Source organism: Panthera pardus, unplaced genomic scaffold (genome assembly GCF_024362965.1).
Source record: "Panthera pardus isolate Hobbes unplaced genomic scaffold, ASM2436296v1 HiC_scaffold_27, whole genome shotgun sequence".
In the NCBI taxonomy this organism is placed as follows: Eukaryota; Metazoa; Chordata; class Mammalia; order Carnivora; family Felidae; genus Panthera; species Panthera pardus.
This window is the reverse complement of record NW_026526843.1, coordinates 43,180,764-43,202,401: the sequence shown is the minus strand read 5'-3', so window position 1 is coordinate 43,202,401 and position 21,638 is coordinate 43,180,764.

The following is a 21,638-nucleotide window of genomic DNA, read 5'->3' as shown; positions in this document are numbered from 1 at the left end:
CCAAGTTTCAGTAAATAGGTCTGCCACTAGTCTTATGGGTTTCTCTTTGTAGGTTAGAGCCTGTTTATCCCTGGCTGCTTTCAGAATTTTCTTTTTATCCTTGTATTTTGCCAGTTTCACTATGATATGTCTTGCAGAAGATCGGTTCAAGTTACGTCTGAAGGGCGTTCTCTGTGCCTCTTGGATTTCAATGCCTTTTTCCTTCCCCAGATCAGGGAGATTCTCAGCTACGATATGTTCAAGTACACCTTCAGCCCCTTTCTCTCTCTCTTCTGCTTCTGGAATTCCTAGGATACGGATATTGTTCTGTTTGATTGCATCACTTTGTTCTCTCATTCTCCTCTCATACTCCTGGATTTTTTTTATCTCTCTTTTTCTCAGCTTCCTCTTTTTCCATAATTTTATCTTCTAATTCACCTATTCTCTCCTCTGCCTCTTCAATGCATATTATGACTGCCTCCATTTTATTTTGCACCTCATTTATAACATTTTTTAGCTCCTCATGACCATTTCTTAGTCCCTTGATCTCTGTAGCAATAGATTCTCTGCTGTCCTCTATGCTATTTTCAAGCCCATCGATTAATTTTAAGACTATTATTCTAAATTCTTGGTCTTTTATATTGCTTAAATCGTTTTTGATCAATTTGTTAGTTGTCACTACTACCTGAAGTTTCTTTTGAGGAGAATTCTTCCATTTCATCATTTTGGGTGGTCCCTACAGTAGCTCCAAACTGCAGGGCACATCCCCTGTGCTATTGTGAGAAACTGTGTTGGTGGGCTGGGCCACAGTCAGACCTGATGTCTGCCCCCAGCCAACCGCTGGGGCCAAAGTCAGACTGGTGTGTACCTTATCTTCCCCTCTCCTAGGGGCAGGACTCAGTGTGGAGTGGTGTGGCTCCTGTCTGGGTTACTTGCACACTGCCAAGCTTGTGGTGCTGGTTTGTTGGGATCTGGCCAGGGCCTATTAGCCAGAGTGGATCTGCATGGTGCACAGGTCCAGGAGGGGCAGGCATAGCTAGGTTTGCCCTCAGGGGTCCGCTTCAGGAGGGGCCCTGTGGCACTGGGAGGGAGGCAGGCCCGTTGGAGAGACGGATCCACAGAAACAGCATTGGGCATTTACACAGTTCAAGCAAGTTCAGTGATGGAATTGGTTTCCTTTGGAATTTCGGATGGGAGAGGGAAATGGCGCTTGTCAGTGCCTTTGTTCCCCCTCTGAGCTGAGCTCTGTCTTCCCAGGGCTCAACAACTCTCCCCCCCTCTCTGAGAGCAGACCTGTTCACTTTTAACATTCCAGATTTTAAGTCCTGCTGGCTGTTAGAACTCACGCAGTCTGGCCCCTTCCCTTTGGAAAGCCAGACTCGGGGGCTCTGCCTTGCCAGGCAGGCTGCCCCTCCACTGCCCTGGCTCCCTCCTGCCAGTCCATGCAGCACGCACCGCCTCTCAGCCCTTCCTACCCTCTTCTGTGGGACTCTTGTCTACGCTTGGCTCCCGAGAGTCTATTGTGCTAGTCTTCTGGTGGTTTTCTGGGTTATTTAGGCAGATGTGGGTGGAATCTAAGTGATCAGCAGGACGCAGTGAGCCCAGAGTCCTCCTGTGCCACCATCTTCTGAGTTTTGAGGGATGTGTTTTAAAATATCAGCAACAGTCCTTACCTTCTAGGCTTTCGTGTATAGCTGTATGCCATATTTTTTTGTGTTTCTTGTTGAATTTTTTTTTGCTGTTTGGGATCCCGTAAATTTGAATTCCATTAAAATTTATTTTAAAGTATTTTCTGAGCTGTGACTGGTGCTATAGAACTGCATTGACCATTACCTAAAGATGTGGACTGCTTTTGGCCATTGACCTTTTAAATGTCATAATAGCTTGATTGAATATTTGATTTCTTATAAATGTGCTCTCTGACACTATATTTATAATCTTGAACTTTTAATTTTCTGACATTGTGCAATGTTCAATCAGGTGCAAATGTCATAATGAGATGATATCATTTTCCAGTCTTAGCACAAATTTTTTCATAGTTTAAATGGAAGTTCTTATCATATCAATCTAGAAAGGAAATTTTTGTATCAAAGATCAGAATAAAACAACAGCAGATTAAAAGAGTTTTTTTGCTGGATGGGCAGTGAATACTACCTTGATAAAAGACTTGGTTTATATATTTAGTAAATTTATTTGATAATGATAAATATTAGCATGAAATAAGTTTATTTCATTAATAAATTTATTGAATACTTATTCTGTGGCAAACATTATGCCATGGGTTCTGATGTAATGTCATAAGATACAGGTAAGACAGACTAGTGAACGAGTATTTGTAATACAGGGTGTGTAGAAAAGAATAAACATGGAGAGCTGTGATTCCTGATCTAATATTGGGGAATCCCAGGGAAGACCTTGTGGAGGAAGTGATGTCCAATCTAGACTATCCATCATCAAGATCTAGATCTACCAACTCTACCTCCCCTTAAAACACATCCTAAATTCAATCACTTCTCCCTATCTCCACTGTCTCACCATTAGTACCAGTCATCATCACCTGCAGTAGTTATAAAGCTTGTCCCACTAAGTCACAAGCTCCAAGAGGATAAAAACTTTAGTCTGTTTCATTTGTTGAGAAATCCCGAACAGTGCCTGACATGTAGTGGGTGGTCAATACATAATCTTGAATGAATAAATGGTCTGTATTCTTACACTGTTGGCCCGCTACAATTCAGCAGCCAATGTGGTATTTTTAAAAGTGCAGGTGTGGGGCACCTGGGTGGCTCAGTCAGCTGAGCACCTGACTTCGGCTCAGGTCATCATCTCACAGTTCCATGAGTTCAAACCCTACATCGGCTCACTTCTGTCAGTGAAGAGCCCACTTCAGATCCTCTGTCTCTGTTTCTTTGCCCCTCCCCTGCTTGTGCTTTCTCAAAAATAAATAAAACATTTAAAAAAGCACAATTGCTTTATCCTCCATTACTTCTCATTTCTCTCACCTTACCTTCTTTCTATATATTACAACAGTTCTGAAGTGGTTAGTTTTTCAGTCCTGGGAACATTCCCCTTTCTCATGTATCTTTTAGGCACACTCATTTTAATCTTAAAAGTACAGTTCAAATACTCTTGCCTCCATAGAGCTTGCAATCACATGAGGAAGATAGACATCAAACAAGTAAATAGATTCATAAAATAATCTCAAAAGTGATGAGTGACATGAAATAATGACACAGGTTAATTGAAAGCATAATTGGCTGTTAAGTAGACTTCTCTAAGAGGTGACATGTGAGCTTACCCCTCAATCATTTGAAGGAGCCAGACAAGCATAGTTCTGGGGAAAGAACATTCCAGGACAGAGGAAACAGAAAATGTGAAGACTCTGAAGGAAGGAATAGTTATTCTTATTGAAAAAATTATGTGAGAATGGAACAAAGTAAGTGAGAATGATAGAGGTTGGCATAGGCCAAATCTTGGAGGGTCTTTTAATTATAGTAAGGAATTTGGGTTTAATTCTATGTGTGATTGCTTTCAAGCTTTTCATCACATGTAGAATAAAACCCACATTCCTTACTATGGCCTACAAACCCTGTACGATCTTCTTTTGTTTCAACTTCTCTTCCTCCCCCCTCTCTGTTCAGCCATCTGATGTTATTTCTGTTACTTAAACATGTCAAGCTTGTCCCTGCCTCAGGACCTTCGCACTTACTTTTCTCTATGTGGAGTGTACTTTCCCCAGATTTTCCCATGGCTGGCTACTTCTCATCACTCCAGATTCAGCCTAAAAATTATGTCCTTAGGGAAACTTTCCCTGGCTGTGTTAGTCTCCTAGGGCTGCCATGTCAAATTACCACAATTGACTTAAAGCAACAGAAAATTATTTTCATAATTCTGGAGGCTCAAAGTCCAAAATCTAGATGTCATCAGGGAAGTCCTCCTGAAGGCTCTAGTAGAGAATCTTTCCTTTCCTTTTTCAGTTTCTGGTGGTTCCAGGTTTGTGGCAGCATCACTCCAATCTCTGCCTCCATGTTCACATGGCCTTCTTCTGGGTCTGTATGTCTGTATCTTCTCCTTCTCTGTTTCTTATAAGGAAGTTCATTTTTGGGTTTAGAGCCCACATTAATCCAGGATGACTTTGTCTTGAGATATTTACCTAACTTATATCTGCAAAGGCTTATTCCAAGTAAGGTCACATTCTGAGATTCTGGGTGGGCATATCTTTTGGGGGGCTACCATTCAATGCACTACAATCACCTTTCAATTTAAGTCCACCATCTAGGCACTCTCGAGTACATCACCTTGCTTGATTCATTATGTAAATTATCTTGTTTATTTTTCTTATTTATTGTCTTTCTCCCCTAGACTATAAACTCTATGAAGGCAGTCATCTCATTTGTCTTGTCCACTGTTATATCTCCGGTGCCAATCACATGGAAGAATTTCAGTACATATATGTTGAATGAGTGAATGAATGAATTAATGAAGGAATGCAAAATTGAAATATAAAGAACGAATGGTGTTGGTCACACAAAGAAGGATGGAGAATAAGGAAGCATATTTCCAGGGAGAATGGGCAAAAGCTAATGGATGATAGAGAATATGACAAACATATGATTTCCTGGAGAAGGGGGTGAGGGACTACCAGGACCCAAAGAGCCTTATAAGTCATGTTGAGTGGTCTTTTCTAAAGTCCACCAGACTAGGTTACTCCCAGGTATCTGCCCTGAATACAATACATACAGGAGGGACTTTCTCTGGGCACACCCCTTCTCACATGGATCCTTACCTTTTCTGTGGCTCCTTAGCAATCTCTTTACCTATTGGAGCTGCAAGATGAGAAAGTTCTCTTTTGCTGGCCTCTGAAGGTGTTAATCTCACTGGGCTTCTTGTTGTCTCCCTACAGAGGCTATTTTAAAACTTCAGTGGTTTCGTCAAGGAAACCCCATGACCTCTCCCATTATTCCCAGCAAATGATTTTATAACCAAATACAAAATGGAAGCCACGAGGAGAGAATTTCCTACATGGAGTTTTGAGGAAATTCAGCTAGCTAAGGGATGTACAAAGGTTCATGATTCCCAGGGCTTAGAGTTTGAAGAATGAGAAGTAGCATAAATGAGGCTGGAGAGGTAGTCAGGGGTCAGATCATATAGGCAGTTGTAAAATATGTTTACCCTTATCAAAAATGTATAGGTCATGTGCGAAGTTGGGCAGATGTGGTACCTGTCTTCTGGCAGTTTTTTTAAAAAAAATTTAAATGTTTTTATTTATTTTTGAGACAGAGAAAGACAGAGCATGATCAGGGGAGGGGCAGAGAGAGACACAGAACCCGAAGCAGGCTCCAGGCTCTGAGCTGTCAGCACAGAGCCTGACAACCTGACATGGGGCTTGAACTCACAGACTGTGAGATCATGACCTGAACTGAAGTCGGACGCTTACCTGACTGAGCCTGACTGAGGGGTGACTGAGGCACCCCTGTCTTCTGGCAGTTTTATCTGAGATTTGTTTTCTGGAAGTTTTCCATGGTAAGACTAAGACTGAACTTGATTAATAGTACCTTTTTTCCTGTTTTTATTTGACCTAAAGATATGTGAGAATCAGTAGTGCAGTTTAATGAATATTTATTGTGTACCTAGTAAGAACCAGGAATTTTCCCAATGTTCTATCTTAAATCATCACTAATTTACTTTTAATTTTCATGCTCAATCTTTAAAAGCATCCTGAGAATTTTGCCTTTTACTCTATAATATTGCTGAGTTTGTTTTGGTACACAAATAATTTTGTCCCCTCTCTTCTCACTCTTTGAGTAAAATGAATACTCCAGGGAGATCCATATGCATCTTGTGGCTTCTTGCATCCCAAGTTTACGTCCTCCAGTTCTAGAATGTTCCTGGCCTTATAAAAGCATCTGTCTTACACAGATGGGCCTCCTGGAGTCCAGAGAAGTCCTGAAACCGAGTCTATGCCATATACCTACCATGTGCCAAGCAAAGATTTGGACTCAGCTCTCCCAAGACTTGTTTCCAATGCATCACAGCCACTCAGGTCTTGGGGACTTCTATAGAAAGCACAGGATTCAACCGTAGACTTCCATGAAGACATAAGGTACGATGCATGAAAAGATAGCTACCAGGACAGGATTGTTTATATGTGGTACAGCCAATCAGTAATATTGGGCTGAGAAAACTGTTTTGTCACCATAAATGTTTCTTTGGGGGTAAAGCCCCAAATTTTCACAAATCACTGTGAGATGAAGTAAAAATATGACCAGTGTCTTTTTGGGTAAAATATTTTGCCCTTCACTCCAGGAAGTTGGTTTTAAATGGTCCATATACTTGAGCCTTTTCTCCAGCCTAAGGCAGTACTGTGTCACTTCTGTTTGGGATTACATTCCTTACCCTTTCCTCTCCTCCCAGGGCCAGGTCATGTCTCAGCACTTTATGACTTCCTGATAGATCTTTTGTGATCCAGAAAGACAGCAGATTAAAGGAACAACAACGCTTTCTGGGCATCCACGAAGAGATGCTACTGAGCTAGGGGAAAGATGCATTTATCGTGGTGCCTTTATTTGCATGCCAAGCCCAGTGGCCAGTGGTGAGGGGGTGGTGAGGGGTAGAGATGAGTGGCAGGGCTATTTGATGGCCTCTTCAGAGCAATACAGAAAGGTAGTGGTAAGTGGTTCAGGCCCAGGGTTTGGAGAAGAGAAGTGGGCATTTCTGGCCTCTCACAGCTATGCTCTTGTTTTGTTAAGCCTGTGTGCCCCCTTTCCACATCACCAGTATGCTTGAGAATTCTTTTAGCTTTGCCTGGCAAGGGCTTGCCATTTCTGGATTTAAATAGATTTGAATAGAATCTAACAGGGGCAGTTGCATTTCTTTACTTTGGAGAGCTATATTTTCCTTTCGCAGGTTAAAAAAAAATACACATGAAAAAGCCCTAACTTCATTATGCTTTGGTCACAGCAGGGAATTTATAGCAAGAGCCCAGCTGTTTGCAGCTCATGCCAGAGTTTTTGATCCTAACATAATTGAGCTCACATTTTTGAATGGGGAAATAATATTCAGAGGAGCCGACTTCGGAAGTTTCAGGTTTCCAGGCCAAGCAATGGGTTCCTGAATCTATTTTGGGCTGTTCTTCCCTTGTACCTTTTCCTCTTCACCCTTAGAGCTCTGCTCCTTTCCTGGAACTAGGCCTATGTCTGTGCAAATCTCTTTCTGTGCTTGCGGGGGATAAGCTTAGGAATCCCCTGGTTTTACACCAATGGGTTAACAAGGCATAAAGAAATACAAAGTCATAAAATGGTCACACCCGAGTTTGGGTAAACCAGATCGGCACTCCAAGAATAGGGGGGTGCAAAGACACCTCGAGAATAGGGAGGCACAAAGGTGCCAGGATTAGGGAGGTGTAAAAGCACCCCCAAATAGAGAGGGGGTGCAGAGCCCCCAAAATAGAGAGAGAGAGAGAGGTAAAGGCTTTAAATAGAAATGGCACAAAAGGTGCCCAATACAAAGGAATAACAAGATTAAATATTCAGGGTGAAAGCACCCCAAATTTAGTATTATAGAAGAAAGCTGCTTTCACAGGAAAATAGGGCCACGTTGGGTAAATTGGCCAATTGGACTGTGGACTGCTGCACTGCAGGCAAAGCAGCACAGAGCAGAGATGGTTAACAGAGGAAAAGGTGCCTTGTTAACCCTGAAGTTATTTCCCCTATCTGCCTTATCCCCTAGGCTAGCTAAGATAAACAGGCACGACTCGTCCCGTCTGCTGTTAACAACCATTTACCTATCTGCCCTGCACTCAGATTTTGTTTTATATTGACCCAAACTCCAAACACTGTATATCTCCAAAACCCCCCTTTTTCACTCACGTCCCCAAGTTAATCTTCACAGTTTCTTTGTCTCTTTGTACACAGCAATCACGTTTGTAAGCCTTCTGATTTGAATAAATACGGGGCAAGGACCCTTATTCGGGGCGCTTGTCTTTTTCTGAACATTAGCCATCTCTCACGTTAATCCTGCATCTGCTGTTTTGCTGGCCAAAAGAGAACTTTAGACGTAGAGTATACGACATGTGCATACACTGCTCTAGCTATCTTTTTGATGGAAAAATAATCCCCATGATTTTATACCTTAACTCTTGCTTTGACTACTTAAAATTCTTTTCTATTAATTGGGCTTCCACACATGCAAGCAATACCAAGTATAACTCATTTCTTGGGCACAGGCCAGACATTGTGCTAAGGGCTTTATATGCATTATCTCTTTTGATCCTTCCAACAGCCATCTGAAGAAAGCTCTGTTATTGCTCCCATTTTGCAGATGAGGTATCTGAGGCTCAAAGAGCCGAACTAACTTCTCAGGGACCCACAGAGGTAGAGTTGGGCTTCGAGTACAGGTTGTTTGGATCCAGAGCCAGTAGTTTCAACCATGCTGCCATATTGATCTGACCACTTGAAACTGCCTACTAAGTGCTAAATTCTATGGGGAATAATAAGGGCAAAAAGACATAGTTCTTGTTCCCACAGAGCCTAAGTTGGAGCATAGCATAGAGTCAGGACCTCACTTCTACCAACTTTATGAAGTTCTTGTTAGTGTCAGATGAAATGGCACGTAAAAACACTTGGTTCAAGGTAGAGTGGTATATGGATGCTAGTTATTGGTATTATACCAGCAACAGCCCAATCCTGGGCCAGTTACCTGCATGTCTGTCAGGGCAGGTATAGGAGAGTGGTGCAGTACAAATCATTAACAACATACACTTTATTATTTTTTTAAAATTTTTAAATGTTTTTATTTATTTTTGAGACAGAGAGAGACAGAGCATGAGCAAAGGAGGGACAGAGAGAGAGACACACACACAGATTCTGAAACAGGCTCCAGGCTCTGAGCTGTCAGCACAGAGCCCGATGCAGGGCTCGAATTCACAGACTGTGAGATCATGACCTGAGCTGAAGTAGGATGCCTAACCAACTGAACCATCCAGGTGCCCCAGCAACATACATGTTAGAATCTCTTGTTGAATATGGAACTTCTGTGTATCCTGGTTAGTCTGGCATTTTACACTTTCAGTTTGGGAAAATAATAATGATCATTAGTAAGAACCCCTATAGCTCTTATTATATAACAGGCACTGTTCTAAGGACTTTACAAATATTAACTTATTTACTTTTTTGAAGGATTGTATGTTAATATCACATCCTAGATACCTCACTTAGTGTACCCTTCTCCATCAGTGACTAAGTCCTGTTGATTATAGTTCTTAAATATCTTTTAGACTTACCCCCTCTTCTCCATCTTCACTGCCTTTGCCACTGTTTTAATTCATGTATATATCATCTCTCCCCTCCAGGACTATAGCAACAGCCTTCCTGGGCATTGCCATTACTACACTGAGCCTCTCAACCTTCCCAAGAGAAGAGAGGGCTTCCTTTAATTGTTGCTATTCTTGGTGGTTTGCTTTCTCTCTGTTATTCTAGTGTGCTTAATAGAGCCATTTCTCCTCCTTTAAACTGCCAATCCAGTTTAATCCTTAAGACTTTGCTTTCTGCTTTTACTGATTATATGTAAGGGGTTTACTAATGATTGGGAGGTAATCATGTAGGTTGGAACTCTGTGTGCTGTGAATTATTTCCCCTGTAGCAGCTCTGTAGTGATTCCTGGGTTTCCCATGCTTCTTCACAGTTCTCTCTTCCAAAGTGGGGCTCAGGGCTGCATTTACCTCGCACTGGTAGGGTCCAGGGAAGTTTCAGTTTCTGTCCATTTGTTAGCCTATCCCTGCTGCTCTGTAAAGGGGAGATGAGGCATGAGGAAACAATACTCATTGTGGATGAGACTTAGCTTTTCCTCAAAACAGCCCAGTGAATAATGAATCAGACTCCGAATATCCTGGAACACTAAACTCAATGCCACTGTCAGCTTCCCCCAAATCGCAGTCATTTCCAGGTAATGGCTCAGTCTAGGCATGGTTCCCCAAACCTCCAAATGGAGAGGGGAAATCATCCCCAACATCCAGAGCACAATTTTGCCACAGAGATTTATTTTCACATTGATTTGGAACATAAATACTGTAAGTATCCTCCACTCTGTTAGCCTTTTTTTTTTTTTTTTTTTTCAGAGCCATAGTTAATGGGCTAACTTTCTAGCTTGGCACTTTACCAAGTTGATAGAACTATTTATTGAAACCCACGGAGATTGGGCAATTTAGTCTAACGGTCAGTTGCAACCCTTGATGTAACTAATTTCCAGCAATACTGTATGCATCAAATGTCCAACCTGCCAGTGGTTATCAACATCCATTATACTTTTGGGTGGCTTGAACCTGTCAGATTTAGCAATTAGGCCATCTCTACTTGCCAGAGGAAATTGTTTTTCCCTAACTGATGATATTGGTTTTGTGGTTGTGCAGATAAGTACTCGGTCAACATGTTTGGCACATTCCTAGCTGGGGAGTGAGTCTTTTTGAAAGATAAGGAGCAAGAGCTGAAGTTCAAGAGGCTAAGAGGAACCTTAAGACAGTCTCTGAGAAAATGTCATTCCAGTGTATTTTTATAGAAGTAGCTTAATTATCACTGGTGCTCTCCAGTGAAGGATTTCATTTGATGTTTCACCCAGGTGGGACCACATGTCTCTACGGAGCATCAGCTAAGCCAGAGCATTCAAGTTTGATTAGAAATGTGAGCTCTCTTGGATTCTTCAGAAAGCATATCAGGGGCACTTTTGGGGCTTTGCCATTTTGTACACTTTCAAAAGCAAGATGAAGAGGAGAAAAGAGGGGAAAAGTTCAATAGAAACCAGTAACCCTCCTCTATGCTGTTTGCTTCTGGTCTCCTGAAGTTTTTGGTTTTGTGACTTTCAATTTCCATTTTCATGTTACTTTCTACCTTTGTGTTTTTGCACATTCCAGTAACCTCATCTGCTGTGCCTTCTTTCTCCCTTTAACCAGTTTTCATACAACCATCACCTTGAAGACCTGGCTTGAAAACCCCTTACAGAGAGACCTTCCAGAGTAAGTTTACCCATTCTGATCATGCATTTACTCAAGGTCCTCTTATTCCTATGTCATGATTTCATATTTATTGATGCATTGCTTTTATGCTGTTTTTAAAATTTTGCATTTTCTATTTTTATTTTTCCTAAATACAAAAGGAATATGAGTGCAACTCAGAAAACAGAAAACACATTTGAGGCACAAAGGAGAAAACCAAAAATGACCCAAAGTCCTGCCACCCACAGATAACATTTGATGTATTTCATTCATTCATTCATTTGTTCATTCAGCAAGGATTTATTGAGCAAGGATTTTTTGGCTCTCTTGTAAGTTTTAGAGATGTAATAGCAAACAGGATCACTGTCTATCTCCATGGAGCTTGGACTCTAACGAACATTTTCCCATCATCACAAATTAAATATGCAGTTACAAATTGTGTTAAAGGTCATGAAGAAATAGCAGTGTGTTGTGAGAGTGTGTGGGAGAGGAGACTGATATGGGTCTAGACATAAAAGAATGGTTTCCTTAGGAAGTGACATTTGAGATGAAATCTGAAAGATAATCAGGAAGTAGGCCAAGGAGGTTTGAGTGATGGGAGATTGGGGAGGGGAGAGGTGGGTGAGATGGAAAGATCTTTTCAAGCTGAGGTGATAGCATGTGGGAAAAGCAAAATATCAGTGACTAGGGGGGATATGGGATGCTCTAGAATGGAGTGGGCAAACTAGACTTGCCATAACATTACCTGTTTTTATAAATAAAGTTTTATCTGAAGACAGTATGCCCATTCATACACATACTGTCTATGGTTGTTTTTGTCCTACAACTGTGGAGTTGAATGGTTCAAATAGATATTGTATGGCCTCTTGTAAAGTCTAACATATTTTTTATTTGTCCTTTTACGGAAAACATTTGCCAACTCCTGTTCTGGGACCTAAAAGTAGGCTAAAATGACAGGAAAGGAGGAATGCAGGCGATAATGAGGCTGAATCTAAGGCAAGGACCAGATAAAACCTGCAGGTTAAGGGTTTTAAACTTTGTTCTAAGAACAATGGAAAAATAATGAACCATTTCAAGCAGGGGCTTGAAAAGGCCTGTCCTTCTAACAACATACTTGTTTTTAATAGTTTTGTTTCTAATTTGGCAGTTCACCTTGTATATTTTTCTCATTCTTCAGTTATATAATCTTTAATGGTGTGTCTATTGTTTCATAATATGGATGCTGAAATTATGTGTACTCAGCAGTGAACATCCTGTACATATTGTTGCTAATTTCCTCATAATTTCTTAGAAATGGAATTGCTAGGTCAATGGGTATGTGCATCTTAAAGGCTTTTGCTTATCCTGTATTTCCATTGCTCCAGAATTTATGTTTATTATGAGCAGCAAGGTATGAGAGTACTTGGTTTCCCCACTCTAGTTAAACATGTAATATATTTGCCAATTTATACAAGAAAAAATATATTTTAGCATTGCTTTTATATGCATTTCTGTGATCATTAGAGAGGTTAATATTTATTTCCCATAAATGTTGCATTTCTTCTTTTGTGAAATGCTTATTAATGTAATTTGCTTATTTTTCTATTAGGATATTTATCTTTTATTATTGATTTTTATGAGCTCATTACAAATTGGGTATATTAACTCTTTGATATCCATATTGTAAATATTTTTTTCAAGCTTGTCTTTTGCCTTTACATTTTATTTATGGTATTTTGAAGAGAATTTATAAATACTGATTTAGTTAATAAGTCATTTTTTCTTTTGGATTTTCTGCTCTTGGGGTTATGTTTGGAAGCACTTTCTCCATGCTGAGACTATGTAACATGCATATATACTTTCTACTAATTTTAATCTAGTTTCTGTTCATATTTTAATCTTTAATTCATTTGGTATTTATTTTGGTAGTGGTGTGAGATCGAGAGCTAACAGAGTTTTAGAGGGGAAACTCTTTTCAGGGAAGAAGAAGCGATATCTCTTAGAAAAATTGGGAACTCTTTAGGAATCTCAAACACTGTATCTGGAAGAAAAACGGTTTTTGGATGAAGGTAGGCATTTGAGATATTTCAAAACTAAACAAGTTTAGTTATTATAGAACAGAATTCTTAAAAAAAGTTTTTAATGTTTATTTTTGAAAGAGACAGAGTGTGAGCAGGGGAGGGGCAGAGAGAGAGAGAGGGAGACATAGAAACCAAGCAGGCCCAGGCTTCGAGCTGTCAGCACAGAGCCCCACGCAGGGCTTGAACTCAGGGACCACAAGATCATGACCTAAGCCGAAGTTGGCCGCTCAACTGACTGAGCCACCCAGGTGCCCCAAGAATTCTTATGTTTGTTTTCTGAAAAAATTACTTTCCTACTCCAAAGTTGGTTTCCCCAACCACTTCTACAACTAAACACCTATTGCCCTAAAACCTCAAGTTTCATTACATCAAGGACTCTTTAAATGCCTTTTTTTGTGTGTGCGGAAGGAATTTATGCACTCTTTTGCTCTTTTATCTTGTGTGCATTATGAGGCATGCCTTTCTAAATAGAGCTGTTTTGTGACTTTTATTTATTCTGTCTTAGAGGGGACTCACTGTCAACCACCACAAGAAGAAACTGAAGTCTGAATTCATAGACATCATGATGCCATCTCAAAACATGAATCATGTGGTTTAGAGTTTTCACATAAGCCTTTTTAGTTCTATTATATCTCTAACAGTCCTATCGATGTCTATGTGGATATTGCCATGTATTATATATGTGCTTTATTTTGTTTTTTTTTTTAATTTATTTTTGAGAGAGAGAGAGAGAGAGAGAGAGAGAGAAAGCGAGTGAGCATATGAGCAGGAGGGGCACAGAGAGAGGGAGACCAGAGATCTGAAGTGGGCTCTGTGCTGCCAGCAGAGAGCCTGATGTGGGGCTTGAACCCATGATCCATGAGATCATGACCTGAGCCAAAGTTGGATGCTTAACCAACTGAGCCACCCAGGTGCCTTTGTGTGTGTGCTTTTATTGTAAGCCATCTAGAATCTCTTTAGATGTAGGCAGTGTATAAATTAGATTAAAAGTCTGAAATGTGCCCAAAGTGAAATAATCTTAAGACAAAAGAAATTAATTTATAACCTTAAAACAAATGAAAGTAATTTGCACAAATGTTAATGGGAGTTTTATAACCATTAAAAAGCTGGAAACAAGTAAATAGTGAGAGGTGGGTAGCTAAACAAAACCATGCATGTTAATGAGATGGAATCTCATGTATATTAATCCCATGTATATTAAAAATAACAAATATGGGACTGTATTGATATATGGACAGTTGAATTTGAAGTAATATTAAATGAAAAATGCAGAATAAAAATAATAAGTACACACATAAATATATGACAATATATGAATACATATGACACTAATCAGAATATAATTTGGATTGATTCCATAGCTAAATGTAGCATTGTTAGGGTTTTGGGGATAGGGTATTTCAAATCATATTTATAAAACACATTTTTGGGGGCTCCTGGGTGGCTCAGTCGGTTAAGTGTCCAACTTGAGCTCAGGTCATGATCTCATGGTTCATGGGTTCCAGTCCCACGTCGGGCTCTGTGCTGATAGCTCAGAGAATGGAGCCTGCCTCAGATTCTGTTTCTCCCTCTCTCTCTGCCCCTCCACTCATGCTCTGTCTCTCTCAAAAATAAATAAACATTAACAAAAATAAAAGATAAAAAAACATATTTTTTTAGGCAGAAAGGAGTTGCTCCCTTGATAGTCACTGTTGTACTTTGGGTCTAGGAAGGGGTCTCAAGGATATTTCTAGGTGGTCTGGAAGAGGACCTTTGACATTTTCCCAGGAGGGCTTGTAGTTCTCTGTGTTCAGGAAGTGCATCATGGGCTGCCATTTGGAAAGGATCCCCATCAGTATCTTGTCATCATCAGCTGGGAATGAGGAGGCCAATTTAGTGGAAAGCTTGGGAAGAATGCTGAGGGAAAAGCAAAGGTGGCAGAATTGGCTCTGGTGGGAGCTGTGCAATTAGAAATGAAGTCTAAACTGGGGCGCCTGGGTGGCTCAGTCGGTTAAGCGGCCGACTTTGGCTCAGGTCATGATCTCTCGGTCCGTGAGTTCAAGCCCCGAGTCGGGCTCTGTGCTGACAGCTCAGAGCCTGGAGCCTGTTTCGGATTCTGTGTCTCCCTCTCTCTGACCCTCCCCCGTTCATGCTTTGTCTCTCTCTGTCTCAAAAATAAAAACGTTAAAAAAAAATTAAAAAAAAAAAAAAGAAATGAAGTCTAAACTGAAGCTTGGCAAATCCCATCCAGTCTGGCAGGTTCAGGGAATATGGTCTAGGAGTGTCCAGCCCATTCTACTACAGAAGTGCAGGGTAGATAAAGAGAAACTTCAGATGTAGATCAGGTAAATCCAGACTTAGGGGAGTGGCAGAACCAGGGCCAACCTATGGGAAGTGGTGCCAACAGCAAATGATACAGGTAGCTGGAACCTACAAATTGGCTGAAATATAGGGCAAAGCCTTCCCTACCACTGGACACCAAAGCTCTGAGGAGAATGGAAATGCGCTGAGTGCCCAATAGAAGTGGGCAGAAGGGGGCCAGAGAAATTCTTTTTCTCTCTTCCAGAGGTGTTTGTTGGTGTGGTAGTTTTAATTATATGTGCTCAAATTCTTTGACATTCCTCACTTCAAGAGATGGAGCTTAATTTACTTCCCTTGAATGTGGCTGGTGTCTTGCTTCCAATGAACAGAAATGATGGAATATCACTTCCAAGATCAGGTTATGAAAAGATTTGTGGCTTTCGTCTTGGGGACTCTCCTAGACCACTTACTCTGGGGGAATCCAGCTGTTATGTCATTGAACAGTCTTGTGGAGAGTCCCCCGCTGGGAGGAACTGAAGCCTCCTTCCAGAAGCCACAAGTGTGAACTTCTCCAACTCCCTCAGATGACTGCAGCCTTGGCCTACAGCTGCAAAGTCCTTACAGACCCTGAACCGGAATCATTCAGATAAGCTGGTGCTCCAGGATTCTTGACCCTCAGAAATTGGGATATGTTTGTTTAAGCTGCTAAGATTTTGGATTATTTGTTTTGGAGCAGTAGATAATTATTAATAGAGTGGTGGCCTGGTGCCTAATTATAGAGTGAAAAAGTCTTGCACATTGTCCTAGTGGTAGGGAACAGCCAAGATTGGGGCAGTGTGGTGGTAGCTGAATGCTTATTCCAAACATTTGGGATGGGGCTGAGATGGGGCAACCACTGACATTCCTGGATGGTAAGTGTTCAGTGAGATGCTGTTGTGTGTATGCTGATGAGAGGTATCTATTTTTATTCTCTGTGTGGAGAAGTGGTGCAGGAAACATCTCAGCTGGTTGGTCCTACAGTACCAGGGCCAGTAACTCCAAAGTGTGTTGTGATGCTCAGTGCCGAGTGAGGAACTGTGGTTGGGGCTGCAGGGAACAGAGGGAGAGTGCTGTTGAGCCAAAAGTGAAAGTCCAAAACAGACTGTTAAATGAGGGAGACTAAGGAAGTTGAATCTGGAGGCAAAGATGAGCAAAAGGGCCAAGAATATGAAGAACAGAGTGACCCAGCAAGAGGTGTATTGGCCTGTATTCCTTCCACAGATGTGGTGGCAGATTGCACATGCAGTAGCACACACCAGGAGCAAGGATCTTACATTACTGACTCAAGGATGGGTGAACTAGATCCACTTGGGCCAGGCAGGTTGGGAAATGGAACTTGGCTCTTCTTTCAATGATTTGAAGAGAGTTGGGGGTGGTTGTTGAGTTTTGGTTGATAGTCCATTTCTATTTCACTCCTCCTCTTCAAACATTGTTTATTCATTGGACTTAGGAGAAGTGAGAATCTATAATAGGGGCTCCATTGGGTGCATTGTTTCCTGCAACACTAGAAATATGTCACATGTAGCTAAGCTATCCTTGGCTCTGGCTACTGTTGAGGCTCTGATGGTCCTTCCTGAGAAACTTACATCTGGATATATTAAATATCTCTAGAGGGCCTAGCAGCTGGTGCTAAAATACATGTTCAAGTGTTTGCTAATTCTATTGACTGAATGCTGCATAGCCTTCTCAGCAGAATGACATTTCACAGCTTTCAGCTGCCATAAATAATTGACCTCAAGAGCCTCAGGGTTCAGTACCTAATCCATCAGGCTAGCCAGGCACTTGAGGCACACTTTAAGACCTCAAATAGAAATAGACCCAAAGACATACTGTCCCTCAAAGCCATTCCATTCCAGAATGATTAAATGTCTGTGCACCGAGAGGTTTTCTATGATAGGTTAGAAGATTGTCACAAATATACCCAAACATTTTTTTTTTTTTGCGTGTGTATTCAGGCAGCAAAATCTTGATGGAGATGAATTTGTGCCATTGCAACTTTCTGGGGGTATCTCTGAGATGCAAACTCTTTGTTTTAGCTAAAATGCATTTGGGCATTAAATCCCTCCCCAGGGGAGGGATTTGCACCTCTGAGGTCAAAAGCTTATATTTGAAAATAACTGTACTTTGTGTTTTAGGTGAATTTGCCATTAAGGAGATGCAGAGAAAACTAGGAGAAGTGAGCCAATTGGCACCTTTAGCTCATCTTGCTCTTGGTTCCATTCCTAGCTAAGCTCCTCATGTACATCCTCTGCTATAGAACAGCCCTGTATTCCTTCTGGCATAGTTGGATAATGTAGCCAATCTCTGAAATGAAAACTATTTTGTAATTTGTCTCTAAGGTTAAAGTTCAATTAAATATACTGGATACATGGATTTGCACAGTCAGCATACAAGCTTATATGGGATGGCAAACATGGCTAATTAATCACCAAGAAATTAATATTCCTAATATATATAGAATCATCATAGGGATTGTATTTCTGAGCTCCCTTTGTATCTAGGTGGTGCCATATGACTAATACTTGCTGATGGAATTTGAGCGGAAGTGATTTGGTCACTGTTAGAAGAAGCTGTTCATTCTAAACTCTCTCTTTCCATTTCAGACAACAATACTGATCTTGGCATTAAGTGTGTTGAAGATAGAAGAGTCAAAAGATGTAAGGTGCCTGGGTGCTTATATTTCCATCTGGAAAGTCACCTACTAACTGGGATCATCCATATTGGACTGTTAAGTGAACAAGAAGTATATTTGTATTGTGTTGAACCACTAGGTTTATTTATTACAACAGTTATCATTGTCTTAATATACCTGGAGTGTTGAGATACTTAGGTAAAATGTGCTTTATAGGGTTATGATTAGATAAGTTGTATCCTTGGCTAAACTGAATTTTTAAACTGAATGTCAATAAGATGTATACAACTCTGTCCTGAATATTTTCACTGCTACCTCCTCATCCTAGTTCATTAATTTATTCCCCAAAAATATATGGAGGGCTTACAATGTGTCAGGTACCATGCTAGGTAGGCACTGGGGATACAATAGTGATCAAAACAGACATAGTCCATACTCTCATGAACCTTAAAGTCTATAGAGGAGAGATGATGAATTCTTGAACTAAGACAATAGAAGGGGTATTGGAGAAGAGAGGATAGATTAGAACAGTGATGCTGAAAGCTTTATCCTTGGGCCATTGGCCTCCTAATCACCTGGTGAACTTATAAAAATATAGACTTCAGATATTGTCCCTATGAAATCTGAGTTGGTAGGACTGGAATGGAGTCCAAGCAGTTGATTTTTTTTAAAAAAAGTTTATTTCTTTATTGAGAGAGAGAGAGAGAGAAACTGTGAGTTGAGGAGGGACATAGAGAGATGGAGAGAGAGAATCCCAAGCACATTCCATGCTGTCACCATGGAGCCTAACATGGGGTTCAGTCCCACAAATGGTGAGGTCATTACCTGAGCTGAAATCCAGAATCTGAAGCTTAACCAACTGAGCCACCCAGGGGCCCCACACAATTGCATTTTTAACAATATCTTCCCAGGTGATTGTGGTGCAGAATTTCTTTCGAGGTGGGGGGAAGAAAAAGGAGAGAGGGAGAGGGGCGGGAGAAAAAGGAGGGAGAGGGAGGAAGAGAGAAAGAGAGACTGAGATTTAGAAGGTAGAGTTGACAGGCCTTTAATGACTTCTTGGAAATGGTAGCTGAAAGAGAGGGAACACTCTAATGTGACTCCCAGCTTTCTGACATGAACCATTGGGTTGGGGTATTGGTCTGTGCTTGAGATAGGCAATATAAGAAGAAGGGCTGGCTTCTCTTGAGGTGGATATATATAAGTTCAGCTTTAGACTTAATGAGTGTGAAGCACCCATGCATTATCCAGGTGGAGATGCAGTATGTTTGGTATGTATGCTGGGAATAGAAAGCGAGATTGTTGGAAAAATAGGAGACCAGCAGAACTGAGCCTGACAGCTGTTAGGTATGAATTGAGATGCAGTCCCTGCTTTCAAGGAGCTCACAGTCAAGTGATCTCAAGGAGTATTGGGTGGCTCAGTGCTATTCCATCTCTCTACTATATAAACAACATTTTGGGTTGCTGAATACAACTGAAACAGTGGGGTGAATTTAACAAAAAAACATTTGGCCCTGGCTCTTTAAAGCTAGCCATGAACACAGCACTTTTCCTATTCATTCATCCAGGTCCAAATCCACCTTCCCATTGTTGTCTCTGACATCCCACTGTCATATTATTACTGGCCTTCCAATTTCTGGCATTGCTTTTTTTTCTAAATTATGTATTCATCTTCATAGGTTTTACTGATCTTTCCTAAATTCTCTTGGCTTAAAAGGAACAGCTCCCCACCTAATTCTCAACTCTACCCGCTCCTTGGAATATGGGATCTCTTGATGTTTTGGGTGACAGGGTCTACTAGCAAAGGTTTCCCTGGACCCCTGTAGGGCAGATGGAGTCAGACAGAGATCATATATGTGAAAGTACTCCACACATGTAAGCTAGTATTCTGACTTGTTTCGTAAGTAAAACAAGGTTCCAAATGATCCTGCAAAGGGACTTATAAAAGGCCAAAGTGCTCAGAATTCTGTTCTTTCAGTTCTTCATGCCTTTCTGTCATCTCTGAAAATTTTCCTGAAAAGCAAACTCATGTCAGTGAACTCACAAAGCTATGGAAAAGCTTGATGAAAACCAGTGGAGAACTCTCCAAAGAGAACAATTCAGTGATTTCCTATCCAAACCAAGTTCAAATTTGAAATTTTCCTCTGGCCTCACTTTTGGCTAAAATCATTTCATATCTAACATACCAAGGTTTGGGCATAATTACTTGGGCAGATCTAAATTTTCTGTATCTAGCACTTTAAGCATTGAGGCTGTCAGCTTGAAAGCACCCAGTTAGAGTTTGGGGTACTTTCTGATTGGGGTTAACATTGAACTCCAGCGAGTGATTTATATAAAATAACACTATTAAGCTCAGGGAGAAGGGAAGCAACTTTTCTTGAACTCTTATTATGTGCTAGGTATTATATTATGGACTGTGTATTGATGTTATTTTATTTAACTCACACAACAAGCTTATTACCTTCTACATGTGGATGTCAAATCAGGCCCAGAGAGGTGAATAACTCTGCTCAAGGACACACAGTTTATTAGCAGTAAATTAAGTATTTGACTGGCCTATTGATTTCAGAGCCTATGTGTACTTTATATTAGTTTAGCACCGCAAAAATTCAGTCATTTTTAATTTAGGTACTGACTCTACTATTGTACCTGATTTTTTCTTTTAATTATCTTTTCTTTCCTTCTTTTATTTTCTTTCTTTTTTTATTTACTATTTTAACCTCCTTAAGCAAAGATATCTTGAAAATCATGGTGTGTGTGTGTGTGTGTGTGTGTGTGTGTGTGTACATATATTATTCATCTGGGTGTCACCTCACATCAAGTCCTATATTACTTATGGAACACATACCATTCTTTGGAAGCATTGCACATCCATCAGTGGAGGAGTAAAGGGGAGGCCGGTAGGTGCTTGAGTCACTGCATTTCCACCAGCCTTCCCCAAAGCAACCTCAATTAAAAAAATCAATATATACAAATAAAATATCAGCTAAATATGTGTATGAAGCCTTCAGGCTGTTGGTAACAATTTTTAGGAGAGGAAAAAATGAGTGCATATTATAATCCAGTGATTTCCAAGTTTTTAATGTCATAGGACACAAGGAAAATATTGGTAGGGCACAGTGAGGTCAATGGGTTAGGTTGCTCCCAGCTCCAGGCTCCATCCAGCAGTCATGGGAGTGGATGGGACTGATATCTCAGCAAAATCGTAACACTTTTGTGGCACACCTAGTCCCTATAACTCATAGGGTTGGGGAGTTTTGCTATAATCTACTATTGGAATAATTGACTTTTAGGAAGGAAAATAATGCACGTTGATATAATCCAGTTAAGTACTGGGCCATGTGTCCTTATTTTGTCCTTATTTTTGTTTCATTCTGCTGACCCATCCTTGTCAGTTGATTATATCACTCAGCACTCAGGCAAATGCATCTTTACTTTAGGACATGTCTTAGTGCTCCTCATTTCTTCTTATATTCTTTTATTAAAGAAATTATGGAGATGCCATACTAATTCATTCAGGGTCTTAAGGTTAATATGATTAATAATTATACATATATAAAATTAATATAAAGACATATCAGTCATTAAACTAGATTACTAGTAAAAGGTGTTTAAGACTAGCATACATTGATACCCAAGACATTATTACTTAAGCAGTCTTTGCTCTTAT